The following is a 16,194-nucleotide window of genomic DNA, read 5'->3' as shown; positions in this document are numbered from 1 at the left end:
CTACACACCCAGCCCAGTCATCATTGGTTCTAACCCCCCCTTGTTCTTTTTACATTTGAGCTATTTTGGTGAGGGGGAGTCTCGTCACAATTAACTCCTAATGAGTCAATGAGCAGATTCTGTGATGGATCCTCGCATAGTCAATCTACTAGGTTGAGTCCTGACTCTTTCCCCGCCCTCCCTTGTGCTGCATGCTCAGACAACCTAACCGGCGACCAGAGTGGAAAACGTCTAATCTGAATAGCAGAGTGCTCTGTGGGGAAAGCACGGAACTCTAGGGCCAATAAATTCTCAGCAAGTTCTGCATTTGTTAGCTGCAGCTCAATACAATCAGTCTGGGAGTTACCGATGGGATCCTGCTTACTTTCACCATGTCTTCCCGTATGATTGACCTACATCCCCTTACATAACGTAGCCAATGAATAGCTTTATTGTGTAGAGATTCGCTGCTTTCATAACCTTGACTATGTAAACGTTTGGGGACTTTGGTCATATAGACTGTTGGTAAATTGCTCCCTAAGCTGGTAGTACTTCTTTGAGAAATTGGTCTAGCCAGGATTTTCTGGTCCTCACTAAAAGGGGGGAAGTGCTGAGTTCTTACTTTGCTTGGGAATTTGCTTGGGGTTCCTCGTACTTTGGCAGTTTCAGCATAGGATCTGGTGGGTCTAGGTGGGGAGGACATAAAGGAGGAACCATGGGCTTGTTTACCTGGCACAAAAGGTGGCCTATTCCCCACCCCTGAAACATCACCTAACGATGACCTGTTCGCTGTACTTGTAGGAGTAGGTAATGGCAGTGACATGGGTGAGGAGAGAGGCTGGTCGACTCTGCGTGTTAGCACTTCGACCATTTCCTTTAGAGATGCCACCTCCCTTTGGAGTATTTCAACTTTCTGTGACAGACCCTCGCTGTTATGCCCACAATTGCAGCCAGTTACTGCTTTGATAGTAGAAGCTAGAGCGATATGTTCACTGAGTGAAGTAGATAGTGTGCCCTCGGTGATATGTTCTAGAACTGCAAACCTATTTGTGCAGTGAAGTTGTTTATCAATGTCACAATCATGAGGTACCCCCTTGGATATTGGAACACGTAGATATATTTATGATTCCTTCGGGAGGGTTAGCCTTTAAGCCCTCGTCAGATGGAATGAGGACTGTAACAATGGGGAGCTTTTGTGCTGGTTTGTTACAAATTGACGGGATTACTCTCCTTTGGCTCTATACTAGAGCCTCATCAAGGGGATTGGTATTAGCATCCGAGTTAGTAGTGTTATTAACTCCCAGGACCTCTTCACATTCATTAACTATCGCTTCAATTCTCTTTAGGACACAATTTCTGTAATGCTTTTTTAGCCTTTTTCCCTTTCTTATTCGTATACATTGCTGTCCCCCCACCCTCCATTGACTTCCTTTTCCCCATTTAAAAAAAAGAAAAACAATTGCTTACACCAAATGCAAGACAACCAATTTTGGATTTTAGTGTTCAATTTCCCTCAGCACAAATGGGCTTCTGAATTAAATATCCCAACACCAGGGCCAGCTGGGTAATATAAAAAGTACCTTGGGTCCTTAAGTTCCGTGGCCCAGATGAAAGAGGGGGGCCCTGCCCTGCCTCTTCCTGGCGATGACGGGCTAGGACGGGCCCGCTCTTGGCCCGGGCTTCGCCCGGCGCGTCCCGCAGGGCGGGAGTGGCGATGTATTTAAATTACACTGCTGGTAGCGAGGGAAGGGCTGTGTGACAGGTTAGCTGCCCCGCTGTCTCCTGGGGCGTGAAGTCCAACAGCAATTCCCCCGCTGGTGCACGAAGCGTCTCCAACGAAGCGGGAGGTGCGAGATTTTTTTATGTCCTGCCAGTAGTGAGGGAGGGGCTGTGTGACAGGCTAGCTGCCCCGCTGTCTCCTGGGGCGTGAAGTCCAACAGAAATGCCCCCGCTGGTGAACGAAGCGTCTCCCACAAAGCGGGAGGCGTGAGATGTTTTTATGTCCTGCCGGTAGTGAAGGAGGGGCTGTGTGACAGGCTAGCTGCCCCGCTGTCTCCTGGGGCGTGAAGTCCAACAGCAATGCCCCCGCTGGTGCACGAAGTGTCTCCCGCGAAGCGGGAGGCGCAAGATGTTTTTATGTCCTGCCGGTAGTGAGGGAGGGGCTGTGTGACAGGCCAGATGCCCCACTGTCTCCTGGGGCGTGAAGTCCAACAGCAATGCCCCCACTGGTGCACGAAGTGTCTCCCGCGAAGCGGGAGGCGCGAGATGTTTTTATGTCCTGCTGGTAGTGAGGGAGGGGCTGTGTGACAGGCTAGCTGCCCCGCTGTCTCCTGGGGCATGAAGTCCAACAGCAATACCCCCGCTGGTGCACGGAGCATCTCCCGCAAAGCGGGAGGCACAAGATGTTTTTATGTCCTGCCCGTAGTGAGGGAGGGGCTGTGTGACAGGCTAGCTGCCCCGCTGTCTCCTGGGGCGTGAAGTCCAACAGCAATGACCCCGCTGGTACACGAAGCGTCTCCCGAGGACAATATAAAGGCGCTCTTTCAGATAGTACACCAAATTTGTTCAAAAATGATTTCATTTTGTTTGAGACAAATTGCACCCCATTATCAGATAAAATGGTATTAGGTGCACCTTCAATTCTAAAGATATTGTCCAAAAAATCAATAACTTCACCTGTACTGGATGCTCTACAAAAGTGTAATAAATCCACTTTGAAAAATTATCAATTACAACAATAGAAAATCTCTTCTCCCTACCTAAACATTCATACGGACCAGAAAAATCAATAGAAATGTTTTCCCAAGGCCCTGTAGGAACTTCTTGAATAGATAAAGGTTGTGTAGAAACTTTCCAATGCTTATCCGATTTCACACACACAGAACAATTGTCCACCATTCTTTCCACACAAGCATCCATGCCAGGACACCAATAATGTGCTTTAAGCAATCTTTTAGTACCAGATACTCCTGGATGTCCTGAATGAGCCAACTGAATACGATTATTTCTGAGACCTGCAGGTGGAACAAACAAATCCTGTCTAAAAAGTATGTAATTTTCAATACTAAGCTCCTCAGCAATCTGAGAAAATCTTCTAAAATATACATCCATTAGCAACAAAATGCTTAACTTTGGTCAAAATAGTATCATTTGTCATGGCATCAATCCATTCTTTCTCAGAAACAGCAGCGTTACATAAATCAACAGCATCCACCAATGCTACAACACATTCATTTTGATCAATTATCTCATTGTCACACCCATCCTGACGAGGAAGTCTAGATAAACAATCTGCAGTAAATGTTTTACCTCCAGGAATATGTTGTATTTCAAAATTAAACTCTTGCAATCTTGTAATAAGCCTTACAAGCCTGGAAGAAGCCTTACGACTTCTAACACCATACATCATAAAAATAAGAGGCTTATGATCCGTAACCAGAACAAAAGGCCTTCCCCACAAAACACTTTTACGTTTTTCTACTGCCCATGCACAGGCCAAAGCCTCTTTTTCAATGGTGCTATAGTGCCTCTCTGCTCCTCTAATCCCTGTTGAAATGAATGAAATGACTCTTTCTTTGCCATCCACAATCTGTGTAAACACAGCACCAAGCCCAATGGCACTCGCATTCACTGTGACATAAGATTTCCCTTTAGGATCAAACGTATTTAGACCTGGCACTTTAGCAATCAGTTTCTTCACATTAACAAAAGCCTCATCATGTATATTTGTCCAAATAAATTGTGAACCTTTTTTCCAAAGTTGTCTGAGAGGTTCAACAACAAGAGCATAACCTTTAACAAATCTAGAATAATATTCTCCTAACCCTAAAAAGGAACGCAAAGAATCCTTATCTTGTGGTCTACTAGCCTTCTCCAAAGTATTGACAAGATCTTCCTTTGGAAAAATGCCATCAGGAGTAATCTTGTGACCCAAGTAATTAATCTCCTCAACAAGAAATAATCACTTGTCTTTACTCACTGTCATTCCTTTGCTACCTAAAATATATAATACTTTGTAAAGAATCAAAGAATTGTGTTGTTCACCATTTTCTGCAAAAATTAAAATGTCATCCTGAAATGACTGCACACCATTTAGGCCTTGAAATAGATTCTCAATTAGCTTTTGAAAAACACTGGCCGCTGAGGCCAAGCCGAAAGGCATCCTCAAAAATCTATAGAGACCAAATGGAGTAATAAAAGTTGTGAGGTCTTTTGAAGACTCATTAAGAAGAACCTGATAGTACGCAGATTTAAGGTCAATGACCGAGAAATATTTTGCCCTAATAATAGTTGCCAACATTTCCTGAATACGGGGTAACGGATAAGTCAACAGCAATATTCTTAATAAGGGACCTGAGATCCAGACATGATCTCAGATCCAGATTTTTTTAAGTGCAATAACAATAGCGGAAACCCATTCCGAACTGTCTGTGGATTCAATATTACCTTCAGAGCACAAAGTATCCAAATGAGATTTCAATTTTTGTCGTATGTCCAGAAGAGTACAAAAGGGGGTGGTGTTGGACGGAACATCTGAACCAATCAAACACTCACACCCAGTCAACAGATCTGGGTTTAATCCATCACCGTTCTTTAACCCACTCTGCCATCCCAGTTCAGACATGGCCATATGCAAATCAGTCTGACCCTGTGCCTCATGGGAACAGTCCAGCCGAACTGCCAAGCCATGCCTTCCCTGGACCGGAAACAAGCTTCCGAGGACCGGTTTCTGGCATTTCAGCCGTCTTCAGCCCGGCTTGCTTGAATCCAGTGGCAAAGTGAGCAAGGGACTCACGTCTGAGCATGCCCTGCCAACTTATGGCGAACAAAGTGGTACAAAAGGGGGTGGTGTTGGACGAAGCATCTGAACCAATCAAACACTCACACCCAGTCAACAGATCTGGGTTTAATCCATCATCGTTCTTTATCCCACTCTGCCACCCCAGTTCAGACATGGACATATGCAAATCAGTCTGACCCTGTGCCTCATGGGAACAGTCCAGCCCGAACTGCCAAGCCATGCCTTCCCTGGACCGGAAACAAGCTTCCGAGGACCGGTTTCTGGCATTTCAGCCGTCTTCAGCAGAGCTTTCTTGAATCCAGTGGCAAAGTGAGCAAGGGACTCACGTCTGAGCAAGCCCAGCCAACTTATGGCGAACAAAGTGGTACAAAAGAGGGTGGTGTTGGACGGAGCATCTGAACCAATCAAACACTCATATGCAAATCAGTCTGACCCTGTGCCAGGGTATGCTCAGACGTGAGTCCCTTGCTCACTTTGCCACTGGATTCAAGCAATCCGACCTGAAGACGGCTGAAATGCCAGAAACCGGTCCTCGGAAGCTTGTTTCCGGTCCAGGGAAGGCATGGCTTGGCAGTTCGAGCTGGACTGTTCCCATGAGGCACAGGGTCAGACTGATTTGCATATGGCCATGTCTGAACTGGGGTGGCAGAGTTGGCTAAAGAACGGTGATGGATTAAACTCAGATCTGTTGACTGGGTGTGAGTGTTTGATTGGTTCAGATGCTCCGTTCATCACCACCCCCTTTTGTACCAGTATGTCCAAAGGAACCATACATACTTTGTGCTGAATTGGCACTGCTCCTTTTTTTAATTTGATTTTATGCAAAAAGCCTTTTACTTGTCCAACCTCATTTTTGAAAACATTAATATGTTTCTTCAGAATTATTTCCAAAGAAAACTTATACATTGAAACATTGTTGACATTAAAGTCTCTTAATTGAATGGGACAATCTGAACCTGGGCATAAGTTAATACCCAACCTTCTTTGATCAAACCATCCTACAATGTTCTTTCCATCAATGGCCACATAAATGTTGGTAAAAATGTTACGTCCTTCAAATTCTAACGTGTCCTCAAAAAATCGTAACATAGAATTATCAAAATTACCAAACGCCTTGGGATTCACATCAGTTTTCTTAAGTTTAACAATCTTACAGTTCTCCTTAAAAAAATGATCAGAAAGGATAGTAATAGGTGACCCTGAATCAGCCACGGCATAAAATGCCACCTTACCTACTAACACTTTACCTAAAGGAGCTTTAAAAGGAATAGTCACATTGTTTACAAAATCATCATCATAGAGAGTAAGTAATACATTTTGCACATCATGTTCAACATTAGATATACTATTAACAGTAGAATTCATTGTTTTCCTTTGTGCATGACACACAGTCGAAAAATGACCAACTTTTCCACATTTTGTGCATTTTCTCTTTAAGGCAGGACAGTCAGAAAATGTTGCCAAATGTGTTCTTGCACCACATCTGTAACAATTTAGTTTGCTATTCTGTTTGACCATTTCCTTATTGAAAGACTGTATTGCACAAACAGGAGTAGATGAAGCAGTATTTTTAAGTTCTTCTGCAGAAATCACCTTGGAGGAAATAATGGATCTTTCTGTTCCCTTAGCTAGATCTAAAACTTCACTTAAAGTAAGATTACGACAGGGGAGAAGCCTCTCTTGTATTTTTTCTGACTCACAGTTAAAGCTAAACTGATTTCTTATAAAATAGTCAACAGTTGCACCATACTCACAATTTGCAGCTAGAACTCTAAGTGCAGCAACATATTCTTCAATGGTTTCATCTGGAAGTTGCTTTCTTTTATGAAAAGCATGCTTCTCAATCAAAACATTGGGTTCATCCAAAAATTGTTTCTTCAACCTTGCTATAGCCTCTTTATAAACATTCCAGCCTTCACCTCCACCGCTAGGTGGTGCAATAGAAACTAGATTTTAAAATTTTCAATTGTTGCATTACCAAGAAAACTAAACAAACCAGCTTTCAACCTTTCAGGTGAAAAGTTTGTACCATCTATGGCAATAATATAATTTTCGAAAGATTCAAACCATTTTTTCCACTCTAACTTTGGTTTGCCTGGAATCTGTAAAAATATTGTAGGCTGATTACATATTTGAGAAGCTGCCATATTGAATTTGAATTAAAACAATAAATAGAAAAGGCACAGTAAATTTCACAGGAAATAGTATAAATAGCATACAGTATTATAAAATGCTAAAAATTGCCAGTTTTATTGTAAAATAATATTTAAACTTGCTCACAAAAATCTAGCAACTAAAGAACAAGTGTGTAAGTCACTGAAAAGTAATTATCACTTAAGTGTGCACATCACTGTGCAGTCGTGCTAAAATAATAAATTATAAATTTAGTGTGCGCATCACTGTGTAAATGCGCCGAAAATGATGGTTCAGTCAAGTGTGCGCATCACTGTGAATATGCGCTGAAGCAACAGTTAAATCAAGTGTGCGCATCACTGAGAAAAAAATGCGCTTAAATTCAATAAATAATAAATAGTATAAATACCAACTAGATGCTTTTTTAAAATGTCTCACAAATAATCCTCTTCATCAGCCTGACGAGAGTTGCGTATTGAAACATTGATCACTTTGCAGTGTAAATTAATTTTTAAAAAATCATCACCGCTAATGATCTTAAATGGCCGCCAATGACGTTGAAACGTAGAAAATCACGTTGATTACTAGGCAACTATAGTAAACAAAATGGCAGTGGTTGCGTGCTTGTAACGTGCTAGTTGAAACGCAATGTGATTTTGACACGCAGCGTGATCCTCGCAATCCGACGTCACTCTGACTCGCAGCGTGATCCTCGCAATCTGACGTCACACCACTCGTCACTCTCCACAAATTCGCAAAAGGAACTTCGACGTCTCTCGCGCTGGATTCTTCCTGGCATCCACGAGCACACAACGGTAAAAGGTAATTTTGAATCACAGTACCTTTAACTCGGTTTTTCTGTAAATCACGACGAATAAGCAGGTTTCTAAGTCTCAACAAATTAAGTTAACGAGACTTGAGCGAAGTAAGTGCTTCAGAAATCCTCGTACGTTGAAAAATAAAAAGCAGAGAAATATGAGAAAAAACGATAAAGTCTTGCACAGTGGGTCAGCACATTAAAAAAACAAAAACACCTTGTCACCAATGTAAAGACGAGAGGGAGACAAAAATGATATAAAAATAATGTAATTTATTAAGTGCTGTAGAAAGACCCACTGGTGCAGAGGAAACGCATCCAGTTCAATCAGATCTCCAACCGCTTGTCGTTCACAAACTGAATTCCTAAAGAATCCAAGGTTACATCAATACATTCTATATGACATAGGTACCAATCTAAATTCTATAATAAAAATAAAGAGAAGACACAATTACCACAAGCACGGAAGTCAAGGCCATTTGTTTATCAAACATATGTACTAATTAAGCATGCAAGGGGTACTGCTATCATTCTTACCTAACTGAGGTTCCAATTCAGGTCTCATCGGTTCAAAGCAAGGGTACGTTCCCTGTGGCCACACTCTTTGGGGATTAATATGCAAAGTTAATTCTATGCCTAGACCCTGTTTTTAGGTGTGTGTAAACTATGCCCCTAATAGGGTTGACCATGTCTGCTTAGTTCTAGGAATCTCTCTCTTTGATCTGTGACTGCCAAGGTCTCATAAATACTGTCAACCTGCCAGGTATGTTATATATAAAAATTAAACCGAACCCTGCTCCCGTGGTGCATGTTTATAGAAGTGTGTTCTAAACAGCACATGTTTATCAATTATATCATCAAATTATACTGACATTACCAATACACGAGAGGCACTTTCTCAAAATAAGACCACACTTCCCATGTTTCATTTGGCCGCCTATAAATATTATTATAATCTAAAAAGAAGCATTTGCAATTCAATAGGTCTCGCATTTGTGAGACTTTGAGCTATTGCCATTGTAAATGGCAGTGGCTTTTATTTATGTTGTGGAAACCTGCAAGCGGTGCGTAAACACACACTTTGCACTTATAGTCCTTGCTTTCTAGAGGCTGGCAGTAAAAGAGGAGCAGTTACTGCCAGCCTTGCTTCTCGTAAGCAACAACTATGAGTACAAAGCGCATGTTTATGCACCGCTTGCACCGGTCAAAACACATAAATAAAGGGCATTGTCAGGTCAGGTCATTAAGGCATTGTCATTTACAATGCAATATCTAAAACAGTCGCAAATTCAAGACCTATTGCCTTGCAAATGCTTGTTCTCTTAGTTAACAGGGAGAGGGGGGAATTGGGTGGCAACCTTCAATGTGAGGAAGTGAAATGCCTGGAAAAGGCCTCTAATGTTGTCTGGATGAAAAATAAAAGTAGTCAGAAACACCACAGGCTTTAAACCCACAGAAAAGATGCACCACAGACAGCGGGGAAACGGGGTAGTTACCGCCCAGGGGCTGCATGCGGCTGACGAGAGACCATTGAACTTTGGGTGTCTGCGAAGAAATCCTGAGAACCCAACATTTGCCTTGGGGGATCAGGGGTAGGCGCAGTTGTGATGGATGGGATTCTTCGTAAAAGGCTGCCGCCTGAGGCAAGGCAGAGTGCGTGGCGGTTCCATGGCATCAAGAAAGACATGGGAGTCCGGAATCAGACATAAGGTGGGGGCTTGTCTCCCACATATCCATACAAATGAGGCCGAGCCGCAGATAGCATGGACAGGTCTGCATCTGCACATGGGCATCCTCCTTCTGCAAGCCTGGTGTTGTTGTGGCAACCCTAAACCGCCAGGCACCCCCTCCTTCGCCCATAATAGGCATTAAATAATCACAGTATATGGCGGTAAAACTCTGAGATAATTTTACAGGTTTAATTGGTGGATGGAGGGCAGAGGGGGACTGGCCGCTGAACAGTTGTTAAAATATAGGCTTTAAAGTTGAGCATGTGTTCAATACAAGCAGGCATGATCAAAGCCTAGCGTCAACGAGTAAATAAAAAAAAAAGTTCATATTTCTAGCATTTTGAAACATGTCCCCGAAAGGAAGTATCAATCAATAAAGTCCCTGAAGGAGGTTTTAGGTCTTTTTAACGTGGATATTCGTGTGCCCTCAGCATGGGTAGGGTAGGTACAGGGCACAAGTCCTAAGAAAAGAAGAGGGGGGACTCTGCAAGTTAGGTGGTGTTACAGGAAGTAGGCAAAACCAAAGGGGATGATGGATGGAGTGTTGAACATTGCAAGCACTCATCCCAAGTCAACTGATCTGGGTTTAATCCTTCATCATTCTTTAGCTCACTCCACCACCCCAGTTCAGACATGGCCATATGCAGATCAGTCTGACCCTGTTCCTCATGTGAACAGTCCAGCCCGAACTGCCAAGCCATGTCTTCTCTGGACAGGAAACAAGCATCCTGGGACCAGTTTCTGGCTAATCAGCCGTTAACTGCCAGAAAAGGGAGCAAGGGACCCAAGTCTGGGCATACCCATGTTACTGGAAGTGACATCACGACAGGAAGTGACATCACATGTGCAGCTGAGCTATCATTTGCACATATTGCAAGATTTAACAATTGAAGCTGCTCAGTGCTTAAGCCTGTGACTAAAGGTCCCTGAATAGAAGAATTAACAGCCCAAATGTGGATGAAGTTTGGTCTACAACTACATTAGTAAAGACATTAAGTGCTGTAAGCAAGGCATCCTAAAACATGGCACCATGAACATAAGCAGAGTTTGCGCGTTGTAAAAAAAAAAAAGAAAACGACATGCTAGAAACTACAATAGTGGTTATCAAAACCCAAAAATGTATTACGCTGCCTAGAACACCACATTTAAATATACTGACAATTTTAATACACTGTGACCATAATAAAAAAAATGCAAGGTGCAGCCTTCTTCATCCTAGCCTACTTCTAAAACTCACTAGGAGGGTGGCTCGGTGAGACAACTACTCATTCAAGACGCACGGTAATCTGTAGTTTACTAGTTCAAATCATGGCAAAAACCAACTAATCCTCCCAGTTCCGGTAAACTGAGTACCAATCACTTGGGTAATAATAATGATACATGCTATTTACTGCACTTAGTAAGAGAGCGTCGACATGCAGTGCTAAATTAAAAGGAACTTATCATCATTAAACACCTGGTTCCTTCGGCGCAAAGGTCCTGTATGTTAATAGAGGCTCAGTTTACATTTCAAAAATAACAAACTGGTACCACAGACTGCACAATGGACAATGTCTTAAACTTTAGACTCCTGTCCACAAGGTAAATGCATAAAATAAAGCAAAGCAAATCAAGTTAGCAGCTGAATTTTAAACAGTTTTTAGTTTTGTTAACACATATGTGGGCAAATATGGGTAGACGGGAGTTAACATAGATCAAAGGGACTCCAATTATGAAAGTAACTATATCACAGCCCCCGTGAGTTAGGCACCTGAATATACTGTAAAGAATCTTAAGTGTGTAGCACGCAGAGGCTACAGCTTTCACCTGGTATACAAGGAACGTGATAGAAATGATTTTGAAAGCCTGATTTTATACCTATGAAAATATGGACCAGGAAGGCACCTGCTTGTGACCAACTGCACATTCCTAGTTGCTGTCTTTGGATGGAACAGGCCGTTAACAACGCGTAACAGAAATAGCACAGAGATTTATGTTCTTTGATACTAATGAGGTTTTAATCTGCAGGAGACATTACCTCTGCGAGATGACTTTAAAGGACTGCAAAGCAGCCAGTTATTGACTACAGCCAGTACAATTTTAGCCTGTGAACGAGAAGTTGTGCACAGTGTTCCACAGGAGCATTAACCCACCGACTTTCCCTTAAGTTTAGAACTGATGTCCAAAATCATTAGCTGATCGGCAAATCCCTTACCTAACCTTGTGATGGACTTCACAAAACCGTCCGTCCTTCGCCAAGCCGAAAATACTTTTCCTTCTCCAGCAGGGCCGGACTGGCTACCGGGCAGTTTAGAAAGCTGCCGAGCTGGGGGCTGATTTCACTGCGGTGGGGGCTGATTTTGTTCATGGAGACCTGCGTGTGCTTCGAAATAATTAATGCAAAACGAATTTCGTTTAGCACACGCAGGTCTCCATGAACGAAATCACCCCCCAGCTCAGCAGCATTCTAAACTGCCCGGTAGCCAATCCGGCCCTGTTCTCCAGCAGCAAATCTTAACTCCTTCGCTTCGCTCTCGGGCAGGTAAGGCAGGTCAAACAGCAGGCGAGGCCAGTAAAGCCGCCCCCTGCTCAAAAGCTGAGCTTTCTATGATGGCGTCACTTGCCCGCACGGCCGTCACTAACTTTCGTTGGGAGATCGTCAACGGTCGCCATCTAAGAAAGTTAGCTACGGCCGTGCAGGCAAGTGACGCCATCATAAAAAGCCCAGCTTTTGAGCGGGGGGGGGGCATCCACCTGGTAAAATAAGTGGGGGGACAGCGTCCACCTGCGTAATACCCTGACTCGTCCCCTGGGTAGGTAGAAAGATATATTACGTCATCCTGACGAGGTGCAAATTCCATTTCTGCACACCGCAAGTAGAGTTAGACCAAAACTTGTGGTGACTGATCTGCTTTTGCTTCTTTCTAAAAATAATATATTTAGAATACTTTTAAGGTGTTAGCTTTAAGAACAATGGGCGTCCGCAGGAGGGGCGCTTGCCCCCCCTGGAGCGACCCTCCTTGCCTCCCCTGCAGATGCCCATGAAAACCGTGACTTCAAGAAGGGGTTCTCACTCTCTTTCCTCTCCTTTCTTTTATTTGCTTCCCTGTGAAATGGATCCAAAAAAGAAAGACGCTTTTGCTGGGAATGTCAAATTTTCTGAAATTTTAATTCCAAAGTGCAGCATTGGGACTAAAAGGCTAAAAATATGATAAACAGATAAATAACTAAAATAAAGTAAGACAGAGTGGTAGCAAACTGGCCAAACTGATTTTATTCACACTGAAACACATTGGCGCCACTTTTACAGAGTTTGCCAGTGAAGTGGTATTTTTGTTTTCTTGTCTTTGTTTTCCCTGGACTTGGAACTAGTGCACCAATCCTGGAGGTACTGCAATGTGTGGGTTGGAAAACAAAATGTGTGCTGCGGCTCTGCGTCTAGAGATGTGGTCTTTTTACCACACTGCTTACGTTTTGTAAGCATATAAGCAATGGCCATTGAAATGGGTCTATTCAGGGCCCTGTAGTCGTGTCCTTAACTTTTCAGGCAAAAGCACTCACTGATTTCTGAATAGTGAGTGCAAAAGCATTAAGGTAACCATGTTGTTCCTGCTTACATTTCCCATGGTTTGCTAAATTTTGCATTCCCTATAAGTGTTTGCTTTTTCCAGGATGTTGTTACTTTTTTTTTTGTAGGCCGCATATTGCTCTTGTCTAGTGCGTAATTTAAACTGAGCCGCATCCAGGTGTTTATTGCGGGCAACAATTGGGTTGTAGTTGAAGACAGTGGGAGTTTTTCTCAGAGGGGCAGTACGGTGTTCAGTGGGGGAGAGGATGTGGCACTATGGTCAGAGCTGCTGAATTTGGAACTGGGAACCAGGTTCAGTCTTAATAACCAGTCCACCAGACCACTCTCCTGCGAGAGCACAATCACATGCTAGACCTTAGAAGGCTTCGCAACACCTTAGAAGTCCTGGTGTCTTCGCACCAACAGGTGGACCCTAGCACGACAAGTGTAGGTTAAACCTTCAAGGCTTGTCCACCACTATCCATACTGAAGTTCACCTCCAGTCTTGCGGGCAGGCCTATGAAGCAGCACACACTAGAACAACAGTCACTGAGGTCACAGGACCCTTGAGAACGGCCAGCTCTAGGGCAGTGCAACCAGTGGGACCGCACCGGGTGCTGACTTTAGGGGGAGGCATCATGTTTGCAAGTATATTATGGTTTTAAAAACGCTTGCTGCCTCCTTCCTGGACTCCAGCAATTTTCGGCAACAATAAAAATGTCATGATGACTCTGGTGATTAATGTTCTTCCTAGAGAGAGATCAGAATTTTGTCTAGTGGAAGTTTTGACTCATGGAAAGGTAGCTCAGAGGGTTAATGTACCGGCTGCAAAAAAATTGCGCCATGCAGATCACAAAGTGCACATAATGTAAATAGGTCAGTGGGCTATTGCTTTTGTCAGAGATATCCTTTTGCTACTTGCAGTCTATAAGTTAAAATCCTAACTTAGAACAGTGAGCTATTAACAGTCATCTAAGAGCTGCATACATACTGCAAGGTATAAATTAGAGCGTTCTTCCCCCCCCCCCCCCCCCTCAGTCTTTGATTATCCTAATGTCCCAAAAAGTGTTCTTTTGGACAGAAATCAATTCTGATTATTAAGGAGAACCCCCAACCATGGTATTACGTTTTAAATTGCGGGTATTGTGTTTCTCCAGACCAATCACTATAAAACTATATGGGCTACTAGTATGGTTGTCATGTGACTCCTACACCTTGTAGTCCTTAGTCTTATGTAACATTTTCTATACAGTGATTTACACACATATTGATTGAATCTGTGTAATGTGTGTGATGTAAAGTGCCCTGACAACCTACAATGGTATGAGTGGCGCTGTAAATCAAATTAAATGCATCTGAGAGAGAGTGGTTATGGAAACTTGGGGGGCACAGTTAAAGGGTGGTAGTGAGGGAATCCATGGCAGAGGTGGTCATTGAGGGGCACTAACAAACATTAATGCACAGGACACCACCAGTGCTATGGTTGGCCCTGCCCTTGAGGCCAGTCTGCCTCACCCATAGGTACCTCCATTGGCCTTGTTTCAGCAGTAGTAGCTGCAACTCACCAGGGATTAGCAATGCAGGATTTGCATGCACACCAAACTAAGTTCGCAAACTTACAGTCACCCAGCTTCATTCACAAGCACTTTTAACATGTGCTGCCTGCTGTGGGGCCACTGGAATTAATTATGCAGCAAAGGATGACAATATTATGCCGTAGTGGTAACTAAATTATACATTTAAAAAAAGGCTGCAGCGTAATGCAGTATATTTTCAGATATTTCATTATTTTGACGTCTGTACACATGCTAACAGTCTCTGGAAAGAATTTACCTTATTAGTACCAGTGTAACATACAAACTCAGCAGTGAGAAAGGTGACCAGTCAACCTTTACAATAGCTTAGGGCTCAGTGGAGCACAGTGTGCCCAACCTTATAGCAGGACAAAGCATGTCCTTTTTGAAGACCCCTCACTCACCAACCTGGTTGGTGACATGCTTCATCATCGGGGTCCCACCCCGAAGGCCGAGTGCCAACAGGGTGTGCTGCGACACCTGATTACAGTGGAGCGGGTTTTCACTTTCTTTTATATGTGCAATGATTCTAGTGGGTGATAAGTGGATTAAAAAGGGAACAATACTACTCACTGCAAGACTTTATTCTTGAGTGATTGAACCCCCATAAAATAAAGTGTGACACCTATGTCTAATTAGGTAGACTTCGATGTCTGAGACGTGTAGTGTTTATTAAAAATAGCAACGTGTGCTATGTGATTTTAAAATTAGGTCTACATGTTTCAACCATCTTGCGATTGTGGGTTTTCGTCAGGACCGAAAGGAGTGATCTGGGTGGTACGCACATGCTAAGGTGCGCCCTGTCCTCGATCACATGAAAAAAGTTGGCCCACAAAATTGTGGACCTAAACAAAATGTGAAAGTCTTCTCCCCACTCCGGAAGAAAAACTGAGAGAGCGGTGTAAGCCGCTACATGGGTGTCCGAGTTCCAAGAGTCATGCTCACGTCACTAGTGGCTTCTGCTCATCGGACTGGAAACCTACTTGGTTCCTGTTCGGTACACCCCGTGGGAATTCCAGAGCATGACTCGCAGCACACCTTGTTGGCACTTGGCCTTCAGGGTGGGACCCCGATGATGAAGCATGTCACCAACCAGGTTGGTGAGTGAGGGGTCTTCAAAAAGGACATGCTTTGTCCTGCTATAAGGTTGGGCACACTGTGCTCCATTGAGCCCTAAGCTCTAGGTACAGAGGTTTTTTCTCTGCTACTCTCCCAGGGGGTACTCCTCCATTTGTTTTTTAATACTAAAGAAGGGGACCAGGAGTTCATACCTTACACATTGTTTAACACCCTTACTCTCTCATATTGTTTTGGAGAACCTTTACAATAGGCCATCCACTCCGCAGCAACACAAGTCACATTTTATATTAACTTTTGATATGTTTGAACTACAAACAATTTATTAGTTTAAATGGTCAGATCATGCAGCAGATCTTGCATTATGAGGCAAATATGGCAGAGCCATAATTTTAGTGAAAACATTTGCAAACTAGGATATTTTGCAATTCATGTTTGAACTGCTGTTGTGGAAAAAAAGAGTAGTGCTGATGACAGAAACTACATTCTTGGAGACAAATGGCTTGCGTTTCCACATTTTATCGTATTTGGTACAT

Source organism: Lissotriton helveticus, chromosome 2_1 (assembly GCF_964261635.1).
Source record: "Lissotriton helveticus chromosome 2_1, aLisHel1.1, whole genome shotgun sequence".
Lineage (NCBI taxonomy): Eukaryota > Metazoa > Chordata > Amphibia > Caudata > Salamandridae > Lissotriton > Lissotriton helveticus.
This window is presented reverse-complemented; position numbering follows the sequence as displayed.